The 10,617-nt window shown below is 36.3% G+C and overlaps 1 non-coding gene across 1 annotated transcript; it reads right to left on the bottom strand.

Annotated features, from left to right (window-relative positions):
* Positions 1-1,514: 1,514 nt before the first annotated feature.
* On the bottom strand, positions 1,515-1,705 carry LOC121100856. The gene has a single exon (XR_005832643.1). It is a non-coding gene; the product is annotated as a U2 spliceosomal RNA (small nuclear RNA).
* Between the last annotated feature and the right edge of the window lie 8,912 nt (positions 1,706-10,617).

Below are 10,617 nucleotides of genomic sequence, written 5' to 3'. Positions count from 1 at the left end.
ACACATTAAATTATGCTTTGCCATGTCTAGGTTTGAAATAAACTTTCTGACACTTATCCTGATAGCATGACCCAATACCCACTTAGATAATAGTTTTTACCTAATTGAAAAAAAGAACTAGATGTTTAAAATATCAGAATCCTAAAAAGAATTGTAATTCAACCAGAACGTACCAATGTGCATATAATTTAAAACATCACTGAAGAAACTTGGTACCCAGGAGAACCTCTCACTTAAGGGGAGTTTCAAAGCCAGAGAAGTCAGTATATGTCACATCATTTCTCTTTAGACATGAACTCTTGACAAACCTTCTTTGCTCAATCTCTATAAGGCATGCACAAAGTGATGATGAAATTAGTAGTGGCTGTATTGGTAGCTAATACATGTAGTATTTCTATGTGTCAGTCACTTCACACATTTTCACAACATTAGACATTGTTAATATGAGGAAACGGAGGCACAGAGAGATTTTAAGCAACATAACCAAGAATAGTAACTAGTTACTACTAGTGGAGCCATAAATCAAACATACAGTCTGACTCCAGAGTTGTACCCTTAACCACTGTGCCATAGATGCCTAAAAACAAATATTTTAACATATTAATCCTCTTTCCTTTGTGATTAGTGGGTTGTTAAGGAAAATGTAGTCAAATAGATGATAATAGGGCAGTTTGAGATGAACGTCCGTGCTATGCAGATGGCAAGGAAGACAGATAGTAGTGCAGGGCTAAGTCACAATGAAAAACACTGAGCCCTCATCTTACAAATATTAAACGCCATCAGTCTCACAACAATTCATTGATCATTTTTCAGCATTTTTATATAAATGCTGTATTTTTAAAATTATTTTCAATATATACATTTTATAGTGATAATAATAATTTTTTTTATATTTATGGTGTTTCGTTAGGTCAATTATATTTCTTAGTTTCTGTTGCTTGCAACACCTCCCAGTTTAGCACAGGCTGTAAAGTTCTTCAATGTGCTATTCTCAGATTCTTCCTGAATCATTAATAAATGATAAATGTTAAAAATGATCAGCCCTAACAACACATTCTGTTGCACTCCCCTAAACACCTCCTACACTTTTGCTTCAATTGCCACTTTATTCTTATGCTTTATTTATGGCCTTGGAGATAGTTTTGAATCCATATGACTATTTTCACATCTACTCTGAATTTGAATCAATTTAGCAAATAACACTTTTAAAGTGTTGCATCAATTTTTTTTCCTATAATCGAAACATTAAATGCCCTTTGCATTTACATTAGCCTGTATTTGTTGGTATATCTTTTTTTTTTAAAGATTTTTATTTATTTATTTTGACAGAGAGAGACAGCCAGCGAGAGAGGGAACACAAGCAGGGGGAGTGGGACAGGAAGAAGCAGGCTCCTAACGGAGGAGCCTGATGTGGGGCTCGATCCCAGAACGCTGGGATCACGCCCTGAGCTGAAGGCAGACGCTTAATGACTGCGCCACCCAGGCGCCCTGACCACCACACGTTTTAACCCCCGAGGGGGTGCACCGTTCCTGGAGGTACTGCAATACCAGGTCGATGTGTGGAGCGGACGGAGCAAGCTCCTATTCCATCTCCTAACTCCAAAAATCCATTTAATATATTGTCCTCAGATAGAGGATGTATCAGGTATTAAACTGTTAAGAACAGATACTACACTTGATCTTAGCCAAAAGGCCGAGAAGCGATGTTGGTATATCTTTTAAATTGGAAGAGGAAGACGTGAAAGTATGTTTAGTTACTTATTAATAATATTTACTGAATTTCTACTATTTTTGTTGAAGCATAGAGCTAGGGGCTACTGAGAACAATATCCTTATGATAGGATGAAAAGTATTGTGTATTTTATACTCACGTTCAACTAGTAGAGCAGTTTGTTTCCCAAAATGGTGACCACTGCAGACTTAAAATTGGTCATGAAAGGGGACAGGGAATAAATAGCTTAAATACCAGCACCTAAAAGTCCAAAGGGGGAAAAGCAACCTTTCACAAGTATTTGATACTTAAAATACTAACTATGTAAATAAGAGTGTATGGGGCGCCTGGGTAGCTCAGTTGGTTAAGCGTCTGCCTTCAGCTCAGGTTGGGATCCCGGGATCCTGGGACTGAGCCCCATGTCGGGCTGCCCGCTCAGCGGCAAGCCTGCTTCTCCCTCTCTCTCTCTGCCGCCACTCCCCCTGTTTGTGCTCTCTCTCTCCGTCAAATAAATAAAAATCTTTTAAATAAATAAATAAATAAATAAAAGTGGAAAGGCAAAAATATATGATTTATATGTGATCAAAGTGAACATGATGATAAAAAAATGCTGTTGTAATTCCAGGTACCTTGAATACCAACTTAAATTTCCATATAGCCTTTTTCCTGTATTATTGAAGTTATCGATTCATGTGAGTTGTGTTGTGTCAATAGTTTTAAGGCCCTACATTCTCTTCTCAACATACCTTTTAGTAGCTTTCATTGCTTTCCTTTTTTACTATTGGTTTCATTAAAACAAATCATTCGAAGATATTTTTGGGAACACAGTACTTTACACAGATAATGAGGAAAGAAAGATAATTAATTGAAATCAAACATATTTAAATCTCAATTCCAACAAAACTTCCATATATCTGAATCATTATAATTGCACCAAATAAGTATGTCTATACTTCCTAGATGTTCATAAAGGCATATTGTATAATTTTAGAGATCAAAAGCCAGTATGCTAAGCGATCATGGGAGTTAAAGCTCAGAATCAATCCCACTATTCAACACTCTCATAATATCTTATATTTCTCATTCACAAAATGTCACTATCGGAGTGAATATTATTTGTTAAATTATTTGCTAAATATCTGTCAGCCTCAGGGAAAGTATAAGACATTCTAGTGCTGTCCCAATCATCTCAGAAACCCAAGATCTGAATAATCCATAAAAACGGCCAATGTCCGGGGTGCCTGGGTGGCTCTGTTAAGTGTCTGACTCTCGATTTTGGCTCAGGTCACAATCTTGGGGTTGTGGGTTCAAGCTCCTCATTGGGCTCCATGCTCATGGACTCTGCTTAAGATTCTCTCTCTTTCTCTCCCTCCCCCTTTGAACCTCGCTCCATTCCCCCCTTCTCTCTCTAAAAATAAATTTTTAAAAAAGGGCCAATGTCCACCAATGGCATAGATATTATTTTTACCATGGTAAAAAAATCAGATTTGTCTACCTTCTTTACACTTTTTTCACAAACTGAAATCCTCACGTATAATATTAAAGACATATGGATAGGAAAGATGCAACACTATGATCTCTCCACTCAAGAGGATCTTCGAAACAACACTCTTGTAGGTACAGACAGAGAAAGGTTTTCACACAATCCATAGGGTAGACCATCAGACAGAAGGGTAAAAGAAGGCGCCCCCCTCAATTCAGCAGTCACAATGAAAAAAAAAATGCCATCTGGCAGTTGGGAATTAAAGTTGGATATATTTGCTGCCTTTCAGTTAAAGATAGAAAAAAAAGAATTTGACCGAGTAAACAGCATTCAGATTCTCTCTGGTTGCAAATACCCAGCCCGCAGAGTTCTCTCTTTATTACAAGGTGAGAAAACAAGAAACAAAAACAAGGATTGCCTAAATTAACATATGTTTTATCATATATATGATAACATAAAGTTAAAATTTTTATTAATATTATAACAAATTAAAGTAAAGTCAATTATAAAAATATTACAAATCAGGAAAAACAAGGATAACAAATGAAAAATAATTATTAGAGTAATATATAACATCACGCAAAAAAATAGCAAAGGAAAGAACAAATACTGCCCAAGAGAGGAATTTGAAACTGAAGACAATGTAAAGATATTTAACTACAGGGGCACTGGGGTGGCTCAGTTGGTTAAGTGTCTGCCTTTGGCTCAGGTCATGATCCCAGGGTTCTGGGATCGAGCCCCTTGTCAGGCTCCCTGCTTAGCGGGGAGTCTGCTTCTCCCCCTCCCTCTGTCCCCAGAGTCATGTTTTCTCTCACATGCTCTGCTCTCTCTCTCAACTAAATGGATTAAAAGTCTTTTAAAAAATATTTAACTGCAATATAAACAGTGAATCAGAATGTTTTTTCGTTTAGACCCAAACTAGTAATACTAAGAATTAGGGTCCCCCATATTCTGATGGTAGGAGAGTTTCTTGAAACAACATTTCTGGAGAGCAGTTTGAGGTTTTGTATCACAAATGCCTTCAAAAAAAGGTATCATGGGGCACCTGGGTGGCTCAGTTGTTAAGCATCTGCCTTGGGCTCAGGTCATGATCCCAGGATCCTGGGATCAAGCCCCACATCGGGCTCCCTGCTCAGCAGGAAGCCTGCTTCTCCCTCTCCCACTCCCCCTGCTTGTGTTCCCTCTCTCACTGTCTCTGACAAATAAATAAAGTAAAATCTTTTTTAAAAAAAGTCAGTATCACAATTTGACCCAGTAGTTTATAATTATAGCAGTGCCTGGTATTTGGTATGAACACATTATTGAATGAATAAATGGATTCTTTAAATGACCTGATTATTTCAGTGTTAGGATTCACTATCACAAAATTCCCCAAACTGCTAATTAAGCAACCATATAAAATTCATATTCATAATCTGCCACTTCATTGGGAAATTAGATGATGATACATCAATAGCTATGAAATTATCTGGCCACTGAGAGTAAGAATTTATCCAAATTTCATGGTAGTATATCTACATCAGATGACAACCAAACTGTAGTTTTGGAAGTTGATTTTCAGCTTTATTTACTGAAAATAAAGTAGAATCTTTTAGGAATGACATCTACTTTTAAATATCATTTTTGATCTACTTATTCTGACCCAAGAAAATAATTCACTGTAAGTGGCATTTCTTTTTCAGGAAGAGGAGGTAGCAGTATTTTAAGAGACACAGTCTTTCAGTTTATATATCCCCCAAAATTTTTCATTTAAGTACAATCTTCCAGAGGGCAGGTGTCATAGGTTTAACTTGTACTATAGTGAGAAGTTTAAATATTGTTTGGCATGATGACAGTCTTTCCTGATTAATTTTATTATACTAATTAAAAGTTCAAATTTTTATTATAATTATTACTCTATAATACATGTTTTAGGGTAAGTTTTTCTGAATGTGATTGAAAAATGTTATTTCTTTGTGAGCCATACATATGGAAGATTCTTTGAGCAAAAACATCAACATCAGTTCCCCTGTTAATAAGTTAATAAGAAATCCCAACTTCACCTTTTTGGAGGAAATTGTTATAGAAATAAAAAAGGTAAATTGATGCTAAAAAACATGAATGAAGACATTTGGTTAATTTGAGCAGATAATGAATTTTTAATATGAAATGTTTTGCCTACTCATTACACAAAGTGTTACCTAATCTAAGTTTCTTTGATTAAATGGCAACACATAGTATTCGAATTGGTTTCTGGACAGTTTCATTATGATTCCTCAGAACCTTAGGGAATGTATTAGATATATTATTTGACCTTTTGAGTAACATATTGAATTCTAGAATGAAACACAGTACAAGCAGCAATAATTTTCTTTAATATTATTTGAGCTATATTGCATTTCATTTTTCTCCTTTTATCCTGATGAATCCTTAGAAAAATGAACATGCTGTGTATAAAGGACATGTAGAAAGCACTTCTCTTGAAGATAGAATACTTACAAATCAATCTCCAAATATCAGGCATAAAGGAGGGTCAGGAACTGTATATGTACAGAATGTTTAGATCACTGCTTCTCCAACTTTAGAGTACATGGGAAACATGGAGAATCTTGCCAAAATTCAGAGGCTGATTGAACAGTTCTAGTGTTGGGGTCTAAGAGTTTCCTTTTCTGATAAGCTCCCAGATAATGCTCAGGCTCTTAATCAACAGACCATATTTAAGAATGACCATTTCAGTCACCCACTTACTAAATCTCAGCTATGTATAAGCACTATTCAGACTACAAAATAAACAAAGCTGAAGGTTCTCATCTGCATCCTTGAAAGGAAGAGATGATTTCCAGATCAGTGAAAGGTTTTCTCAAGTCCCTGTCAATCCTAGAGAAGCTATCTATGAATCCTCCTGCAGGCTTTTAAGTACTACAACTCAGGAAGTCTCTCTTCCAGCCTAAATACATGGACAGTGCCACCAAAGTCACTATTAACAAACACATATTCAGTACTTCCTGGGCATGAGAAATAGTAAAAAGAACACAAGGAGAAAAGCAGTAAGAGGAAGCCCCTGCTCTTGGGTTCTTACAAGATCCAGTGGTAGACGTAGGAAATGAGCAGAAGAGGACAGCTACTAATATGAGACTGCTCGCACTCAGGGCCAATTGAAAAGGCCTGCAGTACTTGAGGGTAAGGAAAAAATGATAACTGAGGGAAGATGATTCTTTTAGCATCAGAGAGACACAGAGGAGGTGACTGGATACGGATCTTAAAACAAGGATAAGATTTGGTGAGAAAATGGAATGTGAGAATGGATGGAATGAAATGGTGAGAAAATATATGTCTCTTTATAATGTATGTGCACTACTGTATTTTGAAATTCTTAGTACAACTTTACAAAGAAACATAACTTCGCAGAAGACCTTGCTTAAATTTCCTATTCATTCTATAACAGGGCAACTGGAAAAGGAGAAATCAAGTAGACTTCTTACTGAATGAACTTCTTACAAATTCTAAAAATTATCAGCCTTTTTTTACTGCAAAAATGTGTCTCCTTGGAGCATATTAGACTTTCCGTTATGAGGAAAGAGATGGTATGCAAGGTAGAAACAGAGATGACAGCCAGGCAATTTGCAAAAGCAGCTCAAAAAAAGCCTTCAGGGGGAAGAGGGATAGATCTCAGTGACAGAAGTGATGGAGACCAGGATGTGGACCAGAGTGATCTGGTAGGAGTTCTCTGGCAGAGAAAATTGGAAGTTGGGTCTGGAAACCTGGATTCCTCAAGCAATGTAATAGCTTAGTTGTGTGGCTGGTGATGGAATTCTTATAGATCTAGACACACTGTTATAGTGGTTTTGCTTAAGGGACGAATGGCTGAATTTAGGAATAGGAAATAAAAGGAACTATATAATCCTGGCACCAGAGTAAGGCACCACTGTGCCCTGAGCAGCAGCAGAGGGAAGCCGTTGTTCCCAGAACCCTACAGGAACATTCTCTACACATTATGTGTAAGCAAAAAGCTATCTCTGCAGTTGCTTTTGTTCTTACCATATTGGTTCTTAAAAGCATAATTTTACCCACCCACTTCCAGTCAAGTATGTTCCTGAAGTTCTTCAACAAATCAGAAGTTCAGAGAAAGCCATTAAAATGAAGATAATTGAACTTCCTGCTACTAGGGCATATATAGTTAATTAGAAAAATCAAAAAGATAACATTAAAATTATGTTTGTAGAAATTACAGCCATTCATTCACAAATGTATGTTGAGTGGCAAGTGCAGTGATAAGTATAAATATTAAGAGAACAAGAGAGACAAAGACCTTTCTCTTACGAATTTTACTGTCTCGAGAGCCAGTCTATAAGGCTGATCCCAGAAAATCTTGCATGTGTTTATGGGCACCTTGGTTGGGAAGCTGCTGGACTCAAGCTAACATGCTTATCTCCTATTGCTGTGTAAAACATTGGAGCCCCCAAGCATATTACCAACTTTCTCCTTATGGGTAAATGGATTCTGCTAATCCTGAAAAAAAGGTGATATGGCATATAAGAGAACATAGACCTGTAGTCACTGTAAGAGGGAAAAATGAAGTTGGGCGCATTAAGGTAGTTGTAAGGCATCTTTCAACTGCATGCAGTATATATATACAATTCATGTTTAAAGAATCAAATGAAATGAGCTTATTTGTCACTTATAAAAACACCAGAGGACAAAGAACACATGGAGAGATCAATTTGCCTTAGAGCATGTTTTCTGCACATACAACTTTAGTCACTGAGATAAAGTGTGCATATTAAATTCTTTCATATTTACAAATATTTTTCTTTCTAAGGCTGCTGCCATCAAATAATATCAAATGATTAGTGAACTCAAAGGCAGGTTTCAAAGACTTGTGAAACATTGGCCACTAAAGCACTTGATGACTGGCAGATGCTCAAAACTAATAGTACACTTCAAGCTGCAATTTAACAAGTTTAAAACTAAATGAACACAAATTATCTTCTGGGGGTGGTGTGTCCAAAAGCAATTTAAGACACGCAATTTTTCATTTGCTGTGTCTGGTTTATATTTTCAAAGCCTATCAAGTAGCAGTAGATAAGGAGACATGATGTGGTCTTTGGGTAAAATATTTGTTACATGCCGAGGTTCTGCTCAATCGAAGTGACTTTCATAAAGTGTGTGCTTACAGCTGAATATTTATTTTACTATATTCAAACTCAAGATTTTGTCATTTACACCTGGCAGCATAAGCCATTCTCCAAAGAATCTAATATATAATTAAAGGGAAAGAAATTAAAAAGAAAGAGGTGGAAGTGATGGAAGTGGAGACAGAGTAGTGGGCAAAGATGGAAGAAAAAGAGATTTATTTAACTCTAAGCTAGGAAAACCATGGCAGAATTCCCGTTCTCGTATATTTATTAGCAAGTTACATGAAATGTCACTTATCAGCAACCTTAATAATGAGACCAACTATGATAAGAATTCATTTCCATTGCCAATAATCCTAACATGACAGCTGGAACCAACACTCCTTTCATTAAGTGACATTCTAATCATCACCTAGGAGGAGAGTTGCAGAACATAGATACAAGCTTAACTATCTCTTCTTGGCCTCCAAAATATTCCATTTACATTGAGATATACACTTAGCATCAGTACATAGTCTGTTATTTGCTCCTTGACTTTAAAGTTTACACATTCGGCTTAGGCACAATGGTCAGTAGTGAGCAACCCAATTAGTGGATTATTCATTCAGTTTTTGAAGATTGGCTCTTATGTTGTTCTAGATAAAACTATGTTGTTGGTAGCTCCAATATCCCAATATCTCATTTGTCCGTTTTTACACTCACAAATCTAATTGACTTCCAGTACTATGACCTGTCTGTACTGTCCAAATCTTTCTACAATAGCCAAGAGAATAATGTGTATATTTGTTAAGAGCATATATCTTCCAACCAAACAAAGCTGAATTCAAATACTGGATAAGCAATGTTGTGTGACATTCAGTAAGTCAGTTAAACTACGTGTGCCTCAGCTGTACAAAGGAATACTTATGTTTCAGAAGGTTGCAATGAGGATTAAAGGGGACAGTATATGCTGAGTATTTAGCATAGTGCTTGGTACATACTGAATACTTGAGGAGTGGTAACAGGTTTTAATCTTACAGCTTGTAAGAAGCAGGTCAAAGACACTAACAAGACTGATTTCTTTACACTCCCTTTAACTTTCATTCTGCCCTAAGTTTTTGTTTTTGTTTTTTAATGAGAAAGAGAGCGTGCGTGAGCAGGGGGAGAGGCTGAGTGAGAGGGAGAGAATGTCAAGCAGACTCCCCATTGAGCACAGAGCCCAACACGGGGCTCAGTCTAACAACCCCAAGATCATGCATGATCTGAGCCAAAATCAAGAGGCAGACACTTAAGCAACTGAGTCACTCCTGGCACCCCTGGTTCTGGCCTAAGTTTTATGCCATTTTCCCCACAATTCTGTTCTCTGTTGATAAAAAGAGAAAAAATCTACCTGGTAATCAGAGAATACGTGAAGTTGTTACGTTGGGCTACATAGCAGTCAGGATGAAGATCCTTAAAAATGTACATAACTTTGGGTCCAACAAATTCACTGTTAGGAAATAAGCATGGAGTCACTCAAGATTTGCTGTAGGAATGTTTATTTAAGCATGCTTATAATAGGAAAGCTATGGAAAACAATGTCCAATAATATGTGCTACCTTCAGTAAATATGAAACACATACAATGGCATACTTTGCAGTCATTAAAATGATACAGAAAAGAATATTTAGTGACATAGAAAGATAATCAATCAATAAATAACGAAATGGGACATATACTGTGACCTGATTTTGTAAAATAAAAAATAATATGTATACAAATATATTTAGCACAGGACAGGATTCATCTGGTTGAAGGATTTTTTTGAAATCTTAGATCTCTTTCTCTACTTTGTAGGTTTTTTTAAAAATGAAATATTTACCCCCAAATAGTGAAAGTTTGAAACATGCAAGTCTCCAGGGAGCCCTAGTCAATGTAAACCTAGCAGAGGGATTTTCAGACAGGCCTGAAAGAAGGATATTGGTTTATTCAGCTCTCCAAATTCTACTACTCCAAACCTTCAGCAATAGTTCTGAATCTAGCTCATTACTAATAATGGTAGATAAATTCTATTGTCACATTATACTCCTTATAAAATAGCTTTTCTTGGCAAATTTAATAAATTCTTTTCTCTCATGGAAAGAACTTCTAGGTGTCTTGAACTTTGCACATTTGTTCTAACCGCTATTTTAAACTCATTTAAATTTAGAACTCCCTTTATATTATTTAATCAAAATTTAATGTTAAACTATGAGGAAGTGAGTTATAAGTCATATGTTTTGCCATTTTAGTTTCCCATTTTGGAGGATTTCATGTACTATGAATATTTCCTTCCCTTGCTGCATCTCGAA

This window comes from Ursus maritimus, unplaced genomic scaffold (genome assembly GCF_017311325.1).
Source record: "Ursus maritimus isolate PB19 unplaced genomic scaffold, ASM1731132v1 scaffold_5, whole genome shotgun sequence".
Classification (NCBI taxonomy): Eukaryota; Metazoa; Chordata; class Mammalia; order Carnivora; family Ursidae; genus Ursus; species Ursus maritimus.
This window is presented reverse-complemented; position numbering and strand designations above follow the sequence as displayed.